We start from the raw sequence: 7,847 nt of genomic DNA, 5'->3' as shown, positions 1-7,847 counted from the left end.
CTAGAACCTGATAAACGGTTGCTGATGGAATCCAAACGAGGGGTCCTAGCTTTTCAAAAGGGAAACATTTCCCCCTAAACAGAAGAATGATTTCTATTCTGTGAGACATTAAAAAGTGGAAAGAAACTTGTGTTCACAGAAGCTCTTTCTAGAAGAATGTTCCTGGGTCCAAATGAGATAGAGAAAGAGAAAAAGCATGCTGCACCTTGGATAGCCCGCGCGGTTCTGAATAGAAAACGTGGAATACTTTTATAAAAACCGATGAAAGTGAAAGTAAAAGCCAAATCGTCTTGGCTGGAAAATTTTCACTTGGTTGCCGACTGGGAAAAAAATTTCAGAGCTCAGAAAAAAAATCTGAGATTTAAAAAAAAAACTTTTTGTTAATTTTTATCATGTCTTCTAGACATGATAAAAATTAACCCTACCCCCCTTTTGTGTGGGAATGTTGTCTCACTGTTTCTAAAAATAGACCATGACTCATTCTAGGAATTATATGTTTTAGAAAGGATGAGTCATAGTCTTTGGGTTTCTCCATTCCAAAGTAAACAAAGTGAAGACATCAAATTAATAGAAAAAAAGGAAGAGATTTTTTTTTCCAGCTCTGGAAATATTTTTCGCATTCAACAGCCAAGAAATATTTCCAGCTAATACAATTTCATTTTTACTTTCACTTTCAGTTCATTTCTTATATCTATAAAAACATTTCAGATCAGTGTGGGTTGTTCAGATGCAGCAACTCTACTCCATCCCACAACCAGGAAAAAAAAGATGTTCTTTCATGAGGAATTCTTTAGGCTTTCATGCATTCAACCTGGAGACACATTCCCTGAGCTCTAAGAAAATTTTCCGAGCCCCCTCAATCGCTGAAATGGATTAAAAATAAATTGTTTCATACATTTTTAAAGCTCAAGCGTGTTAGGTATCATGGAAAGAGCTTTTTCTTTTCACAGCCCACTCAATCGCTGAAATCGATTAAAAATAAATTCTTTCATACATGTTTAAAGCTCAAGCGTGTTAGCTGTCATGGAAAGAGCCTTTTTTTCCCAGCCCCCTCAATCGCTGAAATGGATTAAAAATAAATTCTTTCATACATTTTTAAAGCTCAAGCGTGTTAGGTATCATGGAAAGAGCCTTTTTTTCCCCTGAGCTCTAAGAAAATGTTTCCCAGCCCCCTCAATCGCTGAAATGGATTAAAAATAAATTCTTTAAAAATTAACAAAAAGTTTTTTTTTTTTTTTTTTTTTTTTTTTTTTTTTTTTTTTTTTTACATCTCAAAATTTTTTCTGAGCTTTGAAAAATTTTTCCCAGTCGGCAACCAAGTGAAAATTCTCCAGCCAAGACGATTGGCCTTTTACTTTCACTTTCATCACTTTTCTATAAAAGTATTCTACGTTTTCTGTTCAGAACTGTGCGGGCTGTCCAAGGTACAGCATGCTTTTTCTCTCTCTACCTCATCTGGACCCAGGACCACTCTCCTAGAAAGAGCTTCTGTGAACACAAGCTTTTTTCCAACTTTTCACGTCTCACAGAATAGAAATCATTCCTCCGTTTAGGGGAAAATGTTTCCCTTTGGAAAGTTAGGACCCCTCGTTTGGATTTCATCAGCAGCCGTTTATCAGGGTCTAGCGAAATTGGCTGATCCATCCATGGATCCATAGCTTTTCAAAAGGGAAACATTTTCCCCTAAACAGAAGAATGATTTCTATTCTGTGAGACATTAAAAAGTGGAAAGAAACTTGTGTTCACAGAAGCTCTTTCTAGAAGAATGTTCCTGGGTCCAAATGAGATAGAGAAAGAGAAAAAGCATGCTGCACCTTGGATAGCCCGCGCGGTTCTGAATAGAAAACGTGGAATACTTTTATAAAAACCGATGAAAGTGAAAGTAAAAGCCAAATCGTCTTGGCTGGAAAATTTTCACTTGGTTGCCGACTGGGAAAAAAATTTCAGAGCTCAGAAAAAAAATCTGAGATTTAAAAAAAAAAAACTTTTTGTTAATTTTTATCATGTCTTCTAGACATGATAAAAATTAACCCTACCCCCCTTTTGTCTGGGAATGTTGTCTCACTGTTTCTAAAAATAGACCATGACTCATTCTAGGAATTATATGTTTTAGAAAGGATGAGTCATTGTCTTTGGGTTTCTTCATTCCAAAGTAAACAAAGTGAAGACATCAAATTAATAGAAAAAAAGGAAGAGTTTTTTTTTTTTTTTAAGCTTTTGAAATTTTTTTTCCATTCGACAGCCAAGAAATATTTCCAGCCAACACGATTTCATTTTTACTTTCACTTTCAGTTTATTCCTTATATCTATAAAAACATTCCACATTTCTGTTCAGATCAGTGTGGGTTGTTGACGATGCAACATCTCTACCTCATCCCACAACCAGGAAGAAAAGATGTTGTTTCATGAGGAATTGTTTTGGCTTTCGAAAACCACGATGGCGTGATGATTATAATATATTTCTGTTCTAATCCGTGGGGTTTGTGGAAAATACATTCTCGGTACGTAATCCCCCACCCAGGAAGAACAGAAAATGTTTTAAAAGGAATACTTTGGCCTGACGTTTGAAAAAAACAATGATCACAGGGCTGTTGGGATAAGATTGAGAACCCATGATGATGTTGTGCGATGAGGCTAATCTTTTTTACTTAAACGGATCTTCTTCTAAAAATCCAAGGTATGATTGTTTCCCTAGATGAAAGAAAACAATACTTTTTTTCTTTTTTACAAGAAAAGTATCCTCAATAATGTTGCTGAAAGGATTAAAGCGATATTTCCTCATGGAACTATTGGACCGCTCGTCTATGGTGTTGTCGGAAGGGATATCACATTCAATCCATTTTTACCGACTCACAAATCACGAAAGGAGTGGCTTTCCAGCATCCAGTGCACCCAGCTTCCCTTACAGAGTTCCGTGAAGGAGGCGCGTGGGTATTGAATTCTATTTCTGTGTGTTGTTTCTCAAAGACGCACAGGATGAAATCCATCTTCCTCCCTCGCGATTGACTAAAAGAATTCCTCTTCTTGAGAAAGAACATCCTAGGTCTAGAGGAGGTAGAGAGAGAGAGAGAGAGAGAGAGAGAGAAAGAGCATGTTGCACCTTGGACAGCCCGCACGGTTCTGAACAGAAAACGTGGAATACTTATATAGAAAAGAGTTGAAAGTGAAAGTAAATCGCGTTGGCTGGAAACATTTCTGTTGGCTGTCGACTGGGAAAAAAATTCTCAGAGCTCAGAAAAAAATTCTGAGATGAAAAAAAAAAAAAAAAAAAATTAATCTTTTTGTTAATTTTTATCATGTCTTCTAGACATGATAAAAATTAACTCTACCCCCTTTTGTCTGGGAATGTTGTCTCACCCTTTCTAAAAATAGACCATGTATACCAATATACTACAAACGGACTTGAACGCCTGTTCTCAGTATGTAGCTATACAAATTTGAAGGTAAAATTAAAAAAAAAGACATCTTTTTGGGGAAAAGGGAGTAAATTTGTATAGGAATATACTACAAACGGAATTTAAGGCCTGTTTTCAGTATATAGCTATACAAATTGGAAAGTAAGAAAAAAAAAATCAGGTAAAAAAAAAATAAAAAAAGACATCTTTTTTTTTCGGGGGGAAGGCAGTGAATTTGTATAGGAATATACTACAAACGGACTTTAAAGCCTGTTTTCAGCATATAGCTATACAAATTGGAAGGTAAAAAAATAAAAAAGACATCTTTTTGCTGGGAAATTAAGTGAATTTGTATAGGAATATACTACAAACTGTCTTTAATGCCTGTTTTCAGTATATAGCTATACAAATTGGAAGGTAATAAAAAAATAAAAAAAAAGATATCTTTTTTGGGGAAAAGGAGTGAATTTGTATAGAAATATACTACAAGAACATCAAGAAAAGAGCATCATGGGTCCAAGAATTCAAACTGAAAGTCCAAAAACGAAATGTTAACGACTGGGAAGAAAATTTTCAAAGCTCAAAAAAGATTTAAAAAAAAAACCCTTCCTTTTTTTTTCTTAATTTGATGTCTTCATTCTTTTGACCTTGTCGAAATTAAAAAAGTGAAGACATCAAATTAAGAAAGAAAAAAGGAAGGTTTTTTTTTTTTTTTTTTTTTTTTTTTTTTTTTTTTTTTTAATGTGTGAAATTTTTCCAGAGCTCTGAGAATTTTTCCCAGTCCGTTTCTAGAAGAAACTCGTTAATGTATTTAAACCACTCGCGTTTCGGCTTCAGATCAGTCTGTGCTGTGCACTCAACGTGGATACACGCTTCTCACTCTCCTGGGAAGAGCTTCTGTGAAGGTATGTGGTCATTTTTTTCTTACTCTTTTGTATTTCATAGACTACAAATATTTATTGAGTCACCCATTTTATAGAAATGTATTCTTATTTCTTTTCAATACTTTGAGGTAGGGTAATATTTTCCCCCCTGCTACTGTTTTTGTTTTTCAAGGCTAGAAATGTTTTACTCAATAGCTGTTTTTATAGAAAACATGCTATTATTTCGTATACTGATATATTTTGTGAAACTTTAACAAATCCTTTTCAACAAAGCAAGATCATGTGATCCACAGCTGGCTAGACACGTCAGTGTAATCGGATCACGATTGTTCCATCATATACTGATATATTTTGTGAAACTTTAAGAAATTCCTTTCAAGAAGCCAAGATCTCGTGATCCACAGCTGGCTAGACCCGTCAGTGTAATCGGATCACGATTGTTCCATCATATACTGATATATTTTGTGAAACTTTAACAAATTCCTTTCAAGAAGCCAAGATCTCGTGATCCACAGCTGGCTAGACCCGTCAGTGTAATCGGATCACGATTGTTCCATCATATACTGATATATTTTGTGAAACTTTAACAAATTCCTTTCAAGAAGCCAAGATCTCGTGATCCACAGCTGGCTAGACCCGTCAGTGTAATCGGATCACGATTGTTCCATCATATACTGATATATTTTGTGAAACTTTAACAAATTCCTTTCAAGAAGCCAAGATCTCGTGATCCACAGCTGACTCCATTAGTCAGGAAAAACGGATCACGATTTTATCAATCGTATACTGATATATTTTGTGAAACTTTAACAAGGCAAGATCTCGTGATCCACAGCTGGCTAGACTAGTCGGGATTAACGGATCACGATTTTATCAATCGTATACTGATATATTTTGTGAAACTTCTTTAACAAATCCTTTTCAAGAAGGCAAGATCTCGTGATCCACAGCTGGCTAGAGCAGTCAGTATAATCGGATCACGACTCTTCCCTCGTATACTGATATATTTTGTGAAATTTTAACAAATGACTTTCAAGAAGGCAAGATCTCGTGATCCAGAACTGACTCAATCAGTCAGGATTAACGGATCACGATTGTTCCATTGTATACTGATATATTTTGTGAAACTTCTTTAACAAATGACTTTCAAGAAGGCAAGATCTCGTGATCCATAAATGACTCAATCAGTCAGGATTAACGGATCACGATTGTTCCATTGTATACTGATATATTTTGTGAAACTTCTTTAACAAATGACTTTCAAGAAGGCAAGATCTCGTGATCCACAGCTGACTAGACCCGTCAGAATTAACGGATCACGATACTTCCATTGTATACTAATATATTTTGTGGAACTTTAACAAATCCTTTTCAAAAAAGGCAAGGTCTTGTGATCCACAGCTGACTCCATCAGTCAGGATAACGGATCACGATGGTTCCATCGTATACTTATATATATTTTGTGAAACGTTAACAAATCAGTTTCAAGAAGGCAAAATCATGTTATTCAATAGAATTGTTCAATCGTATACTGGTATATTCTGATAAAACAATAGAATGATCCAATTTTGAATACGATCCCAATATGTTTTTATAAAATCCATTTCATATTTTGTAAAACGTGAACGACTGACTTTCAAGCTGGCTGCATGGGTGTTTTTTTTCGTGGTTTTTCCCCATGTGTAACGTGAATACGAGCCAGTTTCCCTTCCAAAGTCCTCCACGAAGTCATTTCTTAAGGCAAATAGCCCTCAAATGCTTTACCGTCCTCCAAATCGACTTGACATCTCTCCAACTTCCACGGTGTCATTTGAACGATCGAGTCGGCTGTTGGAAAAAAATGTCTGACAGCTGAAAACAATATCTTCACAAAACCTCTTTCCAGGAGGAAGAAGCGTGTATTCAGCTCCAGTGCACAGCACAGACTATCATGTTATTCAATAGAAGTGGTTTAAATAGATGAGAACCCTCTATAGAAATAATTTGAATATATCTGGTTTTGTGAATCAAGCCGACTAGGAAAAAATTCTCAGAGCTCAGAAAAAAATTCTAAGATGTAAAAAAAAAAAAATCTTTTTGTTAATTTTTATCATGTCTTCTAGACATGATAAAAATTCATGTCTTCTAGACATGATAAAAATTAACTCCCTTCTCTTTTTGTCTGGGAATGTTGTCTCACTCTTTCTAAAAATAGACTATGACTCATTCTTGTGGAATTCTGTTGGGATTTTACTTTCGATTGGCTTTTGACTTTGTTTCAAATCCCCAGTTATCTATAAAAGCATTCCGCGTTTCACTTCAGATCCGTGTGGGCTGTGGAATAGGCAACACGTCTCTCTCTTTACCCAATCTCATGATATTCTTTAAGAATTTCTCAGCCATTTGTCAAAGAAGGGGACTATAATTGAAGAATTTATGAATTTGGGAACATGTCACCCATGGCAAATCTAAAATCTTGGAAGTGGATACTGGAAAGTCCCGCTCTGATTATAATTCTGAGTTCTAGCATGGGACATTTTTTTAAATCAATAAGCTAAACTATTTTTCTAGTCTCATATTCTCTCGTGACTAGGGTTCCAGATTTGTGTAGAGAGAGACATGTTGCCTCATCAACAGCCCGCACTGTTCTGAACAGAAACGTGGAATTCTTTTATAGAAAAGTGAAGAGTTCAAAGTGAAAGTCGAAAAACGAAATGGGATCGGCTAGGAAAAATTTCTCAGAGCTCAGAAAAAAATTCTGAGATGTAAAAAAAAAAAATCTTTTTGTTAATTTTTATCATGTCTTCTAGACATAATAAAAATTAACTCCCTTCTCTTTTTGTCTGGGAATGTTGTCTCACTCTTTCTAAAAATAGACTATGACTCATTCTTTCTAAGAATACAATTCCAAGAAAAGATTGGATGAGTCATGGTCTATTTTTAGAAAGTGGGAGACAACATTCCTAGACAAAAGGGGGGTGAGTTAATTTTTATCATGTCTAGAAGACATGATAAAAATTAACAAAAAGATTTTTTTTTTTACATCTCAGAATTTTTTTCTGAGCTCTGAAAATATTTTCCCAGCCGATCTCATTTCGTTTTTCGACATTCACTTTCAACTCTTCTCTTTTCTATAAAAGTATTTCGAGTTTCTGTTCAGAACACTGTGGGCTGTTGAAAAGGCAACACGTCTCCCTCTCTACATTAATTGGGAATCCAAGATGTTCTTAAGAAGAATTCTTTGAGAATCTCTTAACCTTTCTGAACTTTAGACCAGCTAGCTGGATATTTCTTCATTTCTTTTTCAAGTATGGGTTCAAAGGATTCTTTTAAATAGTTGCAAGTAAGACGTTGTATTATTTTCTGTTGATCATGAATCTATTAAAAAATTTCAATGCCTAGTTTTAGGGCTACCTATACCCGGCATGATTCATATGTTTTACTCTACGTTTTAGATGAGACCCTCTCTTAAAAACATGATTTTCCTATTCAAAGTTGAAATGATTTTCCAAAAGCATGATCCTTTTAAAAAACATGTGTGTTTGTGTAGGTGTGGTGGGACGGATAGCTTTCTTTCTTACGAGATAGT

The sequence above is a fragment of the Stegodyphus dumicola genome, chromosome 8 (assembly GCF_044657685.1).
Source record: "Stegodyphus dumicola isolate Sdum_Otavi_A_Nest chromosome 8, ASM4465768v1".
Lineage (NCBI taxonomy): Eukaryota > Metazoa > Arthropoda > Arachnida > Araneae > Eresidae > Stegodyphus > Stegodyphus dumicola.
Note: the sequence above shows the minus strand (reverse complement) of the source record.